Genomic DNA, 16,456 nt, shown 5'->3' with positions numbered 1-16,456 from the left:
GTTCAGGGGAGTGGAGCAGCTCCCTGTGCTTGTGCCATACCAATGCCCAGTCAAAATCCCGGCAGCATGATTCCCCGGCTGGGACGCTGCTCTCCCAGCTCCAAGACCAGTCACTGCCTCCCGGGGACTTCTCCCACCGGCTGCATCGCCATGCTGCCCGCGTGAACCGGCTGGGCCCCCTCCCGGGGTAAGTTCAGGGGGGTAGGGCTGGGCCCCTTGTTTGCGCCATCAGCTCCCCTGGGCTCTGCCCTAAATCGGGCGCCAAAGGTTACCTGACTGGGACGCTGGCTCCAGGCTCCGAAAACAATTGCTGCTTCCCTGTATTTGTTCGTTTTTCGTCTCTAAATCTGTGTTCGTTGTTCAGGGTTCATAGATTGTTATGTACTTGATCGATTCACTTGTTTTTCCGAGTCTTTGTTGCAAGAGGGATCCGAGGTAGCGTCTACCTAGTCCGCCATCTTGGCTCCACCTCTCCATCTTCTTTTGATGTTTAATATTTTCCCCATAGAATCCTTAACATTATAACATGATGCTTGAATTTTTTTTTAATTCTCCAATTGCGAAATGCTGAGCATGTTCTTCCCTTTTGGTTTTCCACCTTTAGGTCTTTGCACCTATCATTATAATACTTTACTTTGTTTTCTCGAGCCGTGCTTTAAAATCTTCTATTCAGATCTTTTACTTCATTATTTCCTCCTTTTGCTTTAGCCATTTGATGTTCAAGAGCAAGGTTCAGAGTCTCTTCTGACCTCCAATTTTGTCTTTTCTTTCTTGTCTTTTTAATGACCTCTTGCTTTTTCCATGTATGATGCTTTTTATGTCATTTCACAACTCTTCTTGTCTTCAGTCATTAGTGTTCAACGTGTCAAACCTGTTCTTGAGATGGTCTCTAAATTCAGGTAGGTTATGCTCAAACTTGTACTTTGACTCTTGCAGGCGTCTTCCAATTTTCTTCAGTATCAGCTTGAACTTACATATGAGCAATTGATGGTCCATTCTGTGGTTGGCCCCTGGCCTTGTCCTGACTGATATTCAGCCATTCCATTGTCTTTTCACAGATATATTCCATTAGATCCCTGTGTATTCCATCTGGCAAGGTCCACGTGTATAGTTGCCTTTCATGTTGGTGAAAAAAAGGTATTTGCAATGAAGAAGTCACTAGTCTTGCAAAATTCCATTGTGCAATCTCTGGGATTGTTTCGATAATCACCAAAGCCATATTTTCCAACTATGAATCTAACTTCTTTGTCTCCAACTTTCCCATTCCTATCACCAGTAATTATCGATGCATCCTGATTGCATGTTTGATCAATTTCAGACTGCAGAAGTTGATAAATACCTTCAATTTCTCCATCTTTGGTATTAGTAGTTGGTGCTTACATTTGAATAATAGTCCTATTAACTGGTCTTCCTTGTAGGCATATGGATATTATTCTATCACTGACAGTGTAGTACTTAATGATAGATCTTGAAATGTCTCTTTTTGATGATGAATGCAGCACCATTCCTCTTCAATTTGCGATTCTTGGCATGGTAAACCTTATGATTGTCTGATTCAAAATGACCAATAGCAGTTGATTTCAGCACACTAATGCCTAGGATATTGATATTTTTATGCATTCCATTTCATTTTTGATGATTTCCAATTTTCCTAGATTCATACTTTATACATTCCATGTTCTAATTATTAACATGTGTTTGTAGATGACTCTTCTCATTTTGAGTCATGCCACATCAGCAAATGAAGGTCCCAAAACTTGACTCCATCCACATCTTTAAGACCGACTCTACTTTGAGGAGGCAGCTCTTCCCCAGTTTTATTTTGAGTGCCTTCCAACCTGAAGGGCTCATCTTCCAGCAATATGTAAGACAATATTCCGCTGCTATTTATAAGGTTTTCACTGGCTAATTCTTTTCAGAAGTAGATTCCTGGGTCTTTCTTCTTAGTCTGTCTTAGTCTGGAAACTCAGCTGAAACCTGTCTGCCATGGATGATCCTGCTGGTATTTGAATACCAGTGCCATAGTTTCCAGCATCACAGCAACATGCAAGCCCCCACAGTAAGACAAACACACAGACATGTGGGGAGTCAAACACTAGTTTAGATATAATAAAATACTTAAAAAAACTTACATGTGGTTAAATCAGTTGACTTTAAAAAAAATAAATGAGTCCCCATAATCTTGGTTTGTCTCATCCGATCAGTTGAAGGCTTTAAAATCATATATGAAGGCTTTTCAAGGGAGTATTCTACTCCAGAAGATAAATAGACAACTTACCAGAATGTCACTGGCTCCTTCATCAATTAACCTACCAATTTTGAGACACAAGACTACCATATTTTCCAGCCCGACCTACAGATTTTGGAATTGCCAGCCCCACAATTGCATAAGCTTATTCCTCAAACATCAATCAATCAATCTCAATGTATATAAGTATACACACACACACACACACACACACATATATTTATAGCTATCTATTTGTTGATCATCTCTCTATTATACTGGGTCTGTTTCTCTAGAAAATCCTGACTTTGACACACAGTAATTCTGTTAAAAGGCTGTAGATCCTTTTGGAAAAGGCTGGAAGAAATATTAACAGTATAAATTATTGGCAGTATAGTGCAGTCTCTCCTCAAAGGACCCAGCCTTCCATTCATTCAAGGCATTCTGGGTGTATAAGCTGCCTCAAGTCTGGGTATTGACTGAAGGAACATGACTCTCTTTTAGTGATTCAAGATGGACTTCTGCTCACTCAACCCAGAGCTCTTCCGCTTGTAAAAATAAGTGTTTAGCACACTGCCTATCTATTTCTCTTTAAAAGAGACTATAATCATCCATAAAAAAAAAAAAAAAAATCATCCATAGGTCTCTGTAAATCAGACTATTCTGATTACTGCTTTGACTCCTCTGTCCCTTATGGCAACCACAAACTCCTTGTCTCCAGTGATTAAGTGCAGCCACTAGGCCCCTGCCACCCAGGATTCAGTTATCCCCATTGTACTTAAGGGTTCCCAGTTCAGTGGCAACATGTACCACTATAAATGCTGACCTACAGAGAAGAGCTACCACAGGGTTCTTCAAGGATACTTGGGCTCTTCCCTTCTAGTTATTTCTCAAAGTCATGATAAAAGGTGTGTCCTCTGAACTCTGTTGGTGTGGGTGGGCAGGTCTAACCCCTTGAGCTGTGAAATTGAATCTAGAATCTCTGCTTAGTGCACCCATGTCAATAAATTCACTGTGATCCAACTTGATTTTCTTACCACCATTATCCCACATCCTTTATATTTGTTCTCACATATAATCTCTAGATTTCAGTCCATATAAATTGGAATAACTATGTAGCTTTTTTGGAGTGGAGCACACTTGCTCAGAGGTCATATTTTGTACCTCACTTTTTGGGGCCTGATGTGACTTGAGTCTAGTTATAATTCAGAAGCCAAGATGAGTGGCTGGGTGAGTTCCAAGAAGAATCAGCACTGTGTTGCAGGGCAACTACCTGAGTGATGGCCATTACAGGTTGTCTTGGAAAAGCAGGGTTAAGTTCTTAAACCTCAAACAGGGGTGTAAGGGCTGTTTCTACTGGCAAAGAAGTCACATTAGAACTGTGGGGTTCAATGTTCTCAGCTTCATTATGGTCTGCCCATATGTCTCCATTCCAATTTTCAAGGTGCCGTTCCTTTCCAGTCAAAATCCTCAGTGTAACAGAAGGCATCTTGAAATGTTTGGAAATCAGTTTGCTTTAAAATTCAGCCACTCACTGGATGAGACTCTAGCCCTTGTTTTCTGAAAACTTAGCCTTGTAAATATAGAAGGAAAGGTGTTTTTTCAGGGAAGACATAGAAACTTTTAAGTCATTTATGTGGCACTGGTGCTGAAAATTTGAAGCCCACAGATAATCCTTTTATTTCTCCACTTCCCTCGAATCAGTTAAGAGTAACCATCCAATCTCATTATATTCATTAGTTTCACACAAATTTTATCAGGGATCAAATTCATCGTCATTGCCTCGTATAAGTATTGTATTAGGAATATACAGCAGTGATATTTTGCATATCTACCACCACATCTTGAGGAGACCCTGGTGGCACAGTTAAGCACTCAGATACTAACGAGAAGGTTGGCAGCTCCAACCACCCAGAGGAGCCTCAGAAGGAAGGCATGGTAATCTGCTTCTGAAAATCAACCATTGAAAAGCCTATGGAGCACAGTTCTACTCGGACGCACCTGGGGTCACCATGAGTCAGAAACAACTTATCAGCAACAGGAAAAAAAAAATCATTCTTTGCTCTGTTTCAGGATAATAACACAGTAATAATTCAGTTAGGGAAGTGTTAAGCATGGTGACCAATATAAGTATTACAGAATATGGAGAATAAGAGAAATTTATTCCATGAAACACAAAAACTCCCCCAATAGAGTGTATTATCACTGAATTTTGAAGTAATAAAGGATGTGGAGAAGGGAGTTCAGGAAAACTACTGGGAAGGAGATAACGATGCCCCAAACCCATTGCCATTGTTGATTCTGACCCATAGGAACCCTACAGAGCACATTAGAAAAGCCCCATTGTGTTTCCAAGGAGCAGCTTGTGGTTTTGAGCTGCTGATCTTTTGGTTAGCAGCCATATCACTTAACCACTGTGGCACCAGTCCTCCAATGATGCCCCAGTGGAGGGGATTTGCAAGTACAGAACAGGAGCAGTCAGATAGTCTTGTTCCTTCAGGCAGGAATGAAGCAGAGCTGATATGTGGGTGGCACAGAGGCAAGCCCATTGACCACTGGGGTGGTGTCGATGTATTTTGGGTCAACCAGAGGCTTCAAGGTAAATTTCTGTAAAATGGTGGCCAGGAATAAAAAGAGTTCCATAAGGGCCAAGCCTTCTCCCAGACAAATTCGTTTTCCTGAGAATAACAAATGCAGAGGTTAGATACTCCTTGAACACTATGTTTGTAATCTGGTACAAAGAGAATATGTAGTAATTATTTGTTGAATAATAACATACATGGATGGAGGGAAGGAAGCATGGATGGAAGGGTAGATGGATGGAAAGATGAACAAGTGGACTATCCAGCTAATGCCTTATCTTGAGAAAAACCTTCATTCAAGAAATATTTATTCTGAGCCCTATACCAAGTTCTACTTTAAGCATCCAAGATTGCAGCTGCTGTTTTCACATTCCAAATTTCCAATCAATCTCTTCCTATAAACACACCTGCATTGTTTGTCCAAGAATATTAAAAGGAGAAGTTCTAAGAGCAGGGAGCTCGTATATCTGTGTTTCCCTCTGTGCCTTCAGCATGAGTTTAGTTACAGATTTTGTTTACCTCATGTACTTTCAAAAGCACACGTCTAAATATACCTCTCCCACACCTTACATCTTTAAATGACTCCCCGAGGCTGTCTTAAGGGTTAAGGGTCAAATTGGTTGGCAGGACCTTCACATTATGTTCACGGTATGACTTTCATGGCCTTCCCTCCAGTCTTTACACTGGACATCTCTTGGCTGTCACCATACTCACTCTTCATCAGTTTCCAACACAGCATACAGTTTCAAGATTTATCTCATGCTTTTTCTTTGGCTAAGATGCACTTCCCTTATACTTTTTTCAACACTTAGGTCAAATGTCATTTTCTCATTAAAATGTTGTGATCCTTTTAGGCCATAGAATCTTGCCCTTGATTGATTTCCTCAGCCTTTTATTTATCATAGTCATGCTTTCACTGAAGTAAAAATCACCTTGAAACATAATTCTATGATTATTTATTTTTCGTTCCTCCTAAAATGTGAGTTTCTTAAAGACAGTGTCTGGTCCTTTGCCATCTCGGTATTTGCCATGCCAGATACAGTGCAGGCATCAAAAGCCAAATAATTAAAGAAGGTTATTTCATGACCAGAGATACAGCTGACACACAGTAGGTGTTGAAACCGCAATAACCAAGAAGGAACATCATTACTGGAAAAAGACTGGTGGGCTCTAGAATCATTGTAAGGTATGCTGACACATTCCCATGGTTTCCCTGACTGTACGGTTATTCAGCAGGAAGTTCTAACATCTTTGATATAAAGCAAATGTCCTATCCTGTCCCTGTGGCTAATTACATAGGTAAAAACAGCCTGTCCTTCAACTGTACACCAACAAATTAGATAACCTAGATATAATGCACAAATTCCTCAAAATATTTAACCTTCCTACACTGACCTCAACAAACCCATAACAAGCAGATGAGATTGAAGCCATAATCAAAATCTCCCAGAAAAGGAGCTGGGGACCAGATGGCTAGACTGAGTAATATACCAAACATTTTTAAGAATTAACGTTACCAAACCTGGAAGGTGAGTCCTTGTATGGCACACTCAGATTTGCCAGTTATCTGGACATGGGTCTCTGAGAAAGTAACTTTATTGTAACACTCAGAGCACGGAGCCAGAAGGGAGTTCCTAGGATCTGGCTCCCTGAGCTATGGGAAAGCAGGGCTTATATGTAATTTGGGCAGCAAGATGGTGGCCAAGCAAGCATGCTGGGGAGGGAAAATTCTAGAAAGTGGCCAAGAAACAGGATGTGAACTTGGGTCTTGCTAGACCTCTCACTTCAGAATACGGTCCAGGAGATGATTTTATTTCTGATTAATTCCACCTGTTGCTGAGTCCTCTGTTGAAGTCATTCAGTGGTTGCAGCTGACCCTTCCCTGCATGTGGGGCCAAATCTGGCTTGGGCTATATTAAGGACTAAGGGCAATTTACTGGCATTTTTAGGGTCAGGTTACATTAACTCCACTGCTTCTTAAACTCATCTGTAAAATAGATGAGGAGGAAATACTTCCTCACTCATTCTATGAGGCTAGTATTACATTGATACCAAAGCCAGACAAGGACACCACAAGAAAAGAAATCCACACACCAAAATTCCATATGACTATAGATGAAAATATCTTAATAAACAAGGAAACCTAATCCAAAAGCATATTAAAAGGATTGTATACCATGATCAAGTAGATTTTAACTTAGGAATGCAAGGGTGGCTCAACATTACAAAACTGCCCAATGTCTTATACAGCATTAATAGAACAAAAGAAAAGAAATGCATGATCATCTGAATAAATGGAAAGAAGGTATTTGATGAAAATTCATATGGAGAGGAAGTCGAGGCAATATAAAGAAACAACAGATTGGTTTAAACTTAGAAAAATAGGGGTAGATATCTAGTAATCACAAAGGAAACTAACAATCCTACACATCCAAATAAAAAACAAGAAAAACAAAGAGACCAAATACAAAATCAACAACAACGAAAAAGATGAAAAGAAAATACATAAAGTAAAACAACTCAGCACAGAAGATTAAGTGGAACAAAGAAACTTTCAACAACACACACACACACACACACAAAAGCCATCAAAATGAGAGCACTAAACTCATACCTATCCATAACTACACTGAATGTAAATAGCCTAATGTACCAATAAAGAGACAGAGAGTGGCAGAATGCATTAAAAAACACAATCTGTCTATATGCTGCCTACAAGAGACAGACCTTAGGCTTAAACATAAAGACCTTAGGCTTAAAAATAGGGGTAAGTAATAACATAACCACAAAGGAGAAAAACTATCCTACTCATCAAAATAAAATACAAGGGAAAAATAGAGACTCACCAGAAACAAAATCAACAACGACAAATATGAGGAAAGGACAATATATAAAAAAAATCTACTCAGCACATAAAATCAAGTGGGAAAAAGAAGCTGTCAACACACAAAAAAAGACATCAAAATGATAGCACTAAATTCATACCTATCCATAATTACCCTGAATGTCAATGGACTAAATGCACCAATAAAGAGACAGAGAGTGGCAGAATGGATTAAAAAACAAGATCCGTCTATATGCTGCCTACAAGAGACACACCTTAGACTTAGAGACACAAACAAACCAAAACTCAAAAGATGGAAACAAATGTATCAAGCAAACAACAATCAAAAAAAGAGTAGGAGTGGAAATATTAACCTCTGAGAATATAGATTTTAAAGCAAAATCCACCAGAAAGAATAAGTAAGGACACTATATAATGATTAAAGTGTCAGTACAATAGGAGGACATAGCCATAATAAATATTTATACAACCACCAACAGGGCTTCAAAATACATAAAACAAACTCTAACAGCATTGAAAAGAGAAATAAACACCTCCACAATAATAGTAAGAGACTTCAACACACCACTTTCTGTGAAGGACAGAACATCCAGAAAGAAGCTCAGTAAAGGCAACGAAGATCTAAATGCCACAATCAACCAATGTTATCTCATAGACATATATACAACACTCCACCTAACAGCAGCCAAGTATACTTTCTTTTCCAGTGCACATGGAACATTCTCCAGAATAGATCACGTATTAGCCATAAAGTAAGCCTTAACATAATTCAAAGCATGGAAATATTACAAAGCATCTTTTCTGATAATAAAGCCATAAAAGTAGAAATAGATAACAGAAAAAGCAAGGAAAAAAATAAATTACATGAAAATTGAACAACACCTTGCTCAAAAACAACTGAGTTATAGAAGAAATTAAGAACGGAATATGGAAATTCACAGAATCAAATGAGAACAAAAACACGTTCTATCAGAACCTTTGGGGCACAGCAAAAGCCGTGCGCAGAGGTCAATTTACAGCAATAAATGTACAAATCCAAAAAGAGGAAAGGGCCAAAGTCAAAACACTAACCCTATAACTAGAACAAATAGAAAGAAAGCAGCAAAGAAGTCCTTGGGCGCCAGAAGAAAGCAAATAACAAAAATTGGAGCAGAATTAAATGAAATAGAGAATAGAAAAACAACTGAAACAGTTAACAAGACCAAAAGTTGGTTCTTTGAAAGGATCAACAAAATTGATAAACTATTAACCATACTGACAAAAGAAAAACAGGAGAGGAAGCAAATACCCCAAATAAGAAATGAGATGGGCGATATCACAACAGACCCAACTGAAATTGAGAGAATCATAACAGAATACTATGAAATATTGTACTCCAAAAAATTTGAAAACCTAGAGGAAATGGACAAATTTCTAGACATACACTACCTACCTAAACTAACACAAATAGAGGTAGAACAGCTAAATAAACCTATAACAAATGAAGAGGTTGATAAGATAATTAAAAAACTTCCAACAATAAAAAGCCCTGACCCTGACAGCTTCACTGGAGAATTCTACCAAATTTTCAGAGAAGAGTTAATACCACTACTACTAAAGGTATTTCAGAGCATAGAAAAGGACGGAATACTGCCAAACTCGCTCTATGAAGCTGGCATAACCTTAATAACAAAACCAGGTAAAGACACCACAAAAAAAGGAAACTATAGACCAATATCCCTCATGAACATAGACGCAAAAGTCTTCAACAAATTCTAACCAACAGAATTCAAGAACATATTGAAAAAATAATTCATCATAACTAGTGTGATTCATAACAGGTATGAAGGGCTGATTGAACATTAGAAAAACAATCAATGTAGTCCATCATATAAATAAAACAAAAGGCAAGAACCACACGGTCTTATCAATTGATGCAGAAAAGGCATTTGACAAAGTCCAACACCAATTCTTGATAAGAACTGTCAGCAAAATAGGAATAGAAGGGAAATTCCTCAACATAATAAAAGACATTTACACAAAGCCAAGCACCAACATCATCCTAAATGGAGAGAGTCTGAAAGTACTCCTCTTGAGAACAGGAATCAGACAAGGATGCCCTTTATTACTACTCTTATCCAACATTATGCTGGAGGTCCTAGCCAGAGCAATTAGGCTTGAAAAAGAAATAAAGGGCATCGAAATTGGTGAAGAAGAAGAAAAGTATCTCTATTTGCAGATGATATGCTCTTATACAGAGAAAACCCCAAAGAATCCACAAGAAAACTACTGGAACTAATAGAAGACTTCAGCAAAGTATCAGAATACAAGGTAAACATACAAAAATCAGTTGGGTTCCCCTACACAAACAAAGAGAAAGTCAAAGAAGAAATCCCCAAATCAATACTATTTACAATAGCCCCCAAGAAGATAAAATACTTAGGAATGAATCTAACCAGAGATGTAAAAGACTTATACAAAGAAAACTACAAGACACTACTGCAAGAAACCAAAAGTGACCCATGTAAGTGGAAAAACATACCTTGCTCAGGGATAGGAAGACTCAACATTGTGAAAATGTCAATTCTACCCCCAAAAACGCAATCCCTATCCCAATTCCAAGAACATTTTTTAATGGGATGGAGAAACAAATCACCAACTAGTTTTGAAAGGGAAGAGGCCCTAGGTAAATAAAGCATTACTGAAAAAGAAGAGTAAAGTGGGAGGCCTCACACGACCAGATTATAGAACCTATTATACCACCACAGTAGTCAGAACAGCTTGGTGCTGGTACAACAACAGATACATAGACCAATGGAACAGAATTGAGAATCCAGACATAAATTCACTCACCTATGAGCAGTTGATATTTGACAAATGGAACAAAGTCTGTTAAATGGGGAAATGACAGTCTCTTTAACAAAAGGTGCTGGTATAACTGGATATCCATTTGCAAAAAAAAAAAAAAAAAAAAAAAAAACCACACACCATGCACAAAAACTAACTCAAAATGGATCAAATACCTAAATATAAAATCTAAAACAATAAAGACCATGGAAGAAAAAATAGGGATAAAACTAGGAGCCATATGGCACATGGTATAAACAGAATACAAAACATTACTAACAATGCACAAACATCAAAAGAGAAACTAGATAACTGGGAGCTCCTAAAAATCAAACATTTATTCTCATCAAAATACTTCAGCAAAAAAATAAAATGAGAACCTACAGACAGGGAAAAATTTTTTCACTACGCCATGTCCAATCAGGGTCTAATCTCTAAAATCTACAAGATTATGCAAAACTTCAACAACAAAAAGGCAATCCAATTAAAAAATGGGCAAAGGATATTAACAGGCACTTCACCAAAGAAGACATTCATGCAGCTAACAGACACTTGAGGAAATGCTCAGGATCATTAGCCATTAGAGAAATGCAAATCTAAACTACAATGAGATACTATCTCACCCCAACAAGGCTAGCATTAATCCAAAAAACACAAAAAAATAAATGTTAGAGAGGTCATGAGAGACTGGAACTTTTATACACTGCTGGTGGGGATGTAAAATGGTACAACCACTTTGGAAATCAATTTGGCACTTCCTTAAAAAGCGAGAAGTAAAAGTACCATACAATCCAGCAATCCCACTCCTTGGAATATATCCTAGAGAAATAAGAACCATCACGTGAATAGATATGTGTACACCCACGTTTATTGCAGGACTTCTGACAATAGCAAAATGATGGAAACAACCTAGGTGCCCATCAATGAAGGAATGGGTAAACAAATTATGGTACATTCACACAATAAAATACTATACAATGATAAAGAACAATGATGAATCCTCCAAACATCTCATGATGTGGATGAATCTGGAAGGCATTATGCTGAGTGAAATTAGTCACAAAAGGACAAATATTGTATGAAACCACATTATAAGAACTCAAGAAAAGGTTTAAACACAGAAGAAAATATTCTTTGATGGTTATGAGGGTAGGGAGGGAGAGAGAGGGGTATTCACTAACTAGATAGTAGGCAAGAATATCTTAGGTGAAGGGAGGGATGACACACGATACAGAGGAAGTCAGCATAGCTGGACTAAACCAAAAGCTAAGAAGTTTCCTGAATACAACCAAACACTTCAAGGGACAGAGTAGCAGGGTCTGGGGCCTGGGAACCATGGTTTTAGGGGACACTTAGGTCAATTGGCATGACGAAGTTTATTAAGAAAAAGTTGTGTATCTCACTTTGGTGAGTGGCATCTGGGGTCTTAAAAGCTGGTGACTGTCCATCTGAGATACATCGATTGGTCCCAACCCACCTGGAGCAAAGGAGAATGAAGAACACCAAAGACACAAGGAAAATATTAGCCCAAGAAACAAAATGGGCCACATAAACTAGAGACTCCATTAGCCTGAGACAAGAAAAATTAGATGGTGCCCAGCTATCACCAAGACCGCCTGACAAGGAACAAAACAGTGAGTCCCCGAGGGAGCAGGAAAAAAGTGGGGTGCAGAACTCAAATTCTAGCAAAAAGACCAGACTTAATGGCCTGACTGAGACTGGAGGAACCCCAGAAGATATGGCTCCCAGACTCTCTGTTAACCCACAACTAAAACCATTCCCAAAGGCCACTCTTCAGACAAAGATTAGACTGGATTATAAGACATAAAATGATACTTGTGAAGAGTGTACTTCTTAGTTCAAGTGGATACGTGAGACTAAATGGGCAGCTTCTGTCCAAAGGTGAGATGAGAGGGCAGAAAGGGACAAAAGTTGGTTGAATGGACATGGGAAATATGGGGTGAAAAGGAGGAGTGTGCTGTCACATTTTAGGGATAGCAACTAGGGTCACATACCAATGTGTGTATAAATTTTGTAAGAGAAACTAACTCGAGCTGTGAACTTTCACTTAAAGTACAATAATGTATAAATGAATAAACACTCAACAAGCTAGGAATATGATGGCTATTCCTCAAGTAATAAAGGACACTAAGGAAAAGTCCACAGCTAATCTCATACTAAATGGAGAAAGACCGAGAGCTTTCTCTTTAAGATCAGGAAAAAAACAAGGATGCCCACTCTCACAGCTGCTGTTCAACTTTCCATGGACTTCCTAGCCAGAGCAATTAGGCAAAATAAAGAAATAAGAGGTATCCAAATCGAGAAATTAGAAATAAAATTATCCCATTTTGCTGATGTCATGATCTTATATATAAAAAACCCCAAAGAATCCACACAAAAGCTACTAAAAAAAAAAAAAAACAGCACAGTGACAGGATACAAGATAAACCCACAAAATCCATCAGGTTTCTACATATCAGCAGTGAGCATTCAGAAAAGAAAATTAATGAAACAATTCCATTTGCAATATCATCTAAAATAATAAAATACCTTGGAATAAAATTAATCAAAGATGTAAAAGACTTGTACACTGAAAACTATAAATCATTAAAACCAAAAAAACCAAACCCATTGCCGTCAAGTTAGTTCTGACTCGTAGCAACCCTATCTATAGGCCAGAGTAGAACTGCTCCATAGGATTTCCAAGGACTGCCTGGTGCATTTGAACTGCCAACTTTTTGGTTAGCCGCCATAGCTCTTAAACACTACACCACCAGGGTTTCCATAAATTATTACTGAAAGAAATTAAAGTTGACTTAAATAAATGTAGAGGCATTCTGTTTTCATAGATTGGAAGGTTTACTATTGTTAAGATGTCAATATCACCCAAAGCAATATATAAATTCAATGCAATACCCAACAAATTCCAACATCCTTCTCTGAAGAAATGGAAAAGCCAATTCTCAAATTTTCGTGTAATTATACAGGGCCCCTGATAGCCAAAGCAGTCTTAAAAAACAACAAAGTAGGAGGATTCATATTTCCTGATCTCAAAGAGCACTATAAAGCTACAGTAATCAAAAGAGTTGGTTACTGACATAATGATAGATATACGCACCAATGGAATAGAATTGAAGTTTTCAGAAGTAAACCCACACATCTATGATCAACTGATTTTTTATGAGGATGCTCAGTTCATTCAATGGGCAAAAGAATAGTCTTTTTAATAAATAGTGCAGGGACAACTGAATCACACCAAATAAAAAAAATCAACTCAAATAAATCAATAACCTAAATGTAAGAACTAAAACCATAAAACTTTTACAAGAAAACATACCAGTAATGCTCCAAGATTTAGTATTTAACAATGAGTTCTTAGATATGACAATAAAAACATGAGCAACGAAAGACAACATAGATAAAAAAGATTTCATCAAAGTTTAAAAAATTTGTTCATTAAACGGCTTTATCAACACAGTGAAAAGACAACCAACAGATCAGGAAAACATTTTTGGGGATTCTATATCTGATAATGTTTAATATTCAGAATATATAAAGAACTCCTAAAACAAAAAGACAAACTATCTAATCAACAACAGCAAAAAAAAAAAAAAAAAAAAAACTGGGCAAAGAACTTGAATAGATGTTTCACCGAAAAAGTGGTACAAATGCCCAGCACGCTCATAAAGAGTGCTCAAGTCATTTGTCACTAGGAAAATACAAATCGAAACCACAATGAGATATCACTTCATCACCACTAAGGTGACTATGACTAAAAAAAGAAAAAGAAAAGAATAGGTGCTGACAAGAATGTAAAGAAAATATGACTGTGAAATGGTATAGTCACTGCAGAAAACAGTTTGAGTTTCCTAAAAACATTACCACTTGTTCTCTAAAGTAAGAAGGCTAGAGAAGGAGTCATTGGCTTCTGCTTCCAGATAATTCACTGAAAGAATTCACTGAGCTACAATCAATTCCACTCCTGGTATATACCTAAAAGAACTGAAAGCCGGAACATAAGCAGATAAATGTACACCAATGTTCATTGCACCACCCATTACAATAGCTAAAAGGTAGAAACAAACTAAATGTCCATCAACAAATGAATAGATAAACAGAATGTGGTCCACACATACAATGGAATATTACTCCACCATAAAGAGAAATGAAGACCTGATACATGCTCCAACATGGATGAAACTTGAAAACATGCCCACTGAAATAAACCAGTCACAAAGGGATGGGTATTGCATGATCTCACTTAACTGCAATATCTAGAACAGGCAAATGTAAAAAGACCAAACTTTATTAGTGGCTACAAGGGATGGTAGAGAAGGAGAAAGAGGGGGTCATTGCTTAGGGAATCATTGCTTAGGGGTACTGAGCTTCTGTTAAGGGTGATAGAAAAATTTGGAAATGGATGTTGGGCGATAGTTGTATGACATGATGAATGTAATAATGTCACTGAATTGTACGTCTAAAAAATGTTGAAATGGAAAGTGTTTTGTTATATATATGTACTACCACCTGTTTTTGAAAAACACCTTGCCTCTTCTTCTTTCTTTGCTCCCTGCCCCTGTGAGACAGCTCACCTGTCATTGTTATTATTAGAATGTTGTTTATTCCATTTTATGCCTTACTGAGAGGCATGGGAGAGCAGCAAGTTGGCAGCTTCCCCACTTTGTCCCCTGAGCATTTTGTTCCCTCTCACACAGCTCCAGTCATATTGGATTATAACGATCTGCTTACTCATTTGCTTTCCTAACTGGTGAGTGAATGAGGCCCTTGAGTGTCCATTCTGTGTTTATGGATATTTGTTTCCCCAGAACTCACCCTAGGGTGGGGGATGGGGCTGGTGAGGGGCACAGATAGAAAACAATGAAGTTGTGGCATTAGATACCTTTCTTAAGAAAGACACTAGCTAAATGAGTTTCGCCCTGTAGGAGGTGCTACTGGGTAGCTCAGTGATGTATCTGGAGACAGAACTCAATTCATTCCCTAACTTTCTCACTTTGGAAGAACTGTGTTACAGTCACCAAAAACTCAAAACTCTGGCCCTATAATGATATTTCATGAATGGGAAAGTGCATGCCATTGTGAGTGGTGCTTGTGATTTTGTACAAGCAGCAATTCTACTAGCTCCAGAATAGGCACCATACAAGTCTCAACTGATCTCGTACCCTGTTGCCTTAATTACAGATGGATATAAACTGCTATTACCTGCTGAGAAAGGCATGAAGTAATCACTCTTCTTAAAGTTGCCACTCTCATCCAGAAACTGATCAGGGTCAGACTTCTCTGGGTTGGGGAATTCTCTGTTGTCATGCAGCACAGAAGACAATGATATTGATGTAGTCATGCCCTAGAATGAATAAGCATCATTGAACTTAGTTATAAAGAAATCATGAAGTTGATAGAACTGTTGGACCTCACTCAGGCTAATGTCTTTGATCTATTGATGATGCATATCCAAAGACAGGCAGTTACATTTCCACCCAGACTAATAAAGGAATAAACATTTAGGGGTAATGATATTACAAAAGGGGCCCCCAATAATAATGGAAGTAATGAGTATCTGGGTGACAGACCTGAATATATTTCAGGTATCGTATATGAAATTTGTCAATGACTCACTGACCCCTGTATGTTCTTATCCTCAGAATATTATTGATTAGTTTATAAGGAAATTGTCATCTTTTTCACCTATAATGAATTTTATTCTCCATTTGGAAAAAAAAGAAACCCAGAAATAAAGAGTTAATTATAAATTATTCCATTTATGTCACAAGGCAAACCTGCAGGGACAGACGGACAAAACTGGAGGCGGTGGAATGGACTGGTTACAGTAAGAGCATGAGGGAAGTTTTGGGGGGGATAGCGATTGAAATGTTTTATATCTTGACTGTGGTGGTGGTTACATAACTGTTAAAGGTCATTGAACAGTATATTTAAAGGGTGAGTTTTATTTTACATAGT

General features: G+C 38.0%; 1 pseudogene; it reads right to left on the bottom strand.

The window, feature by feature from the left end:
• Positions 1–4,723: 4,723 nt before the first annotated feature.
• LOC100673760 (cytochrome P450 2C19-like) overlaps positions 4,724–16,456 on the bottom strand; it is a 34,807-nt pseudogene continuing 23,074 nt past the window's right edge.

This window comes from Loxodonta africana, chromosome 16, assembly GCF_030014295.1.
Source record: "Loxodonta africana isolate mLoxAfr1 chromosome 16, mLoxAfr1.hap2, whole genome shotgun sequence".
NCBI lineage: Eukaryota > Metazoa > Chordata > Mammalia > Proboscidea > Elephantidae > Loxodonta > Loxodonta africana.
This window is presented reverse-complemented; position numbering and strand designations above follow the sequence as displayed.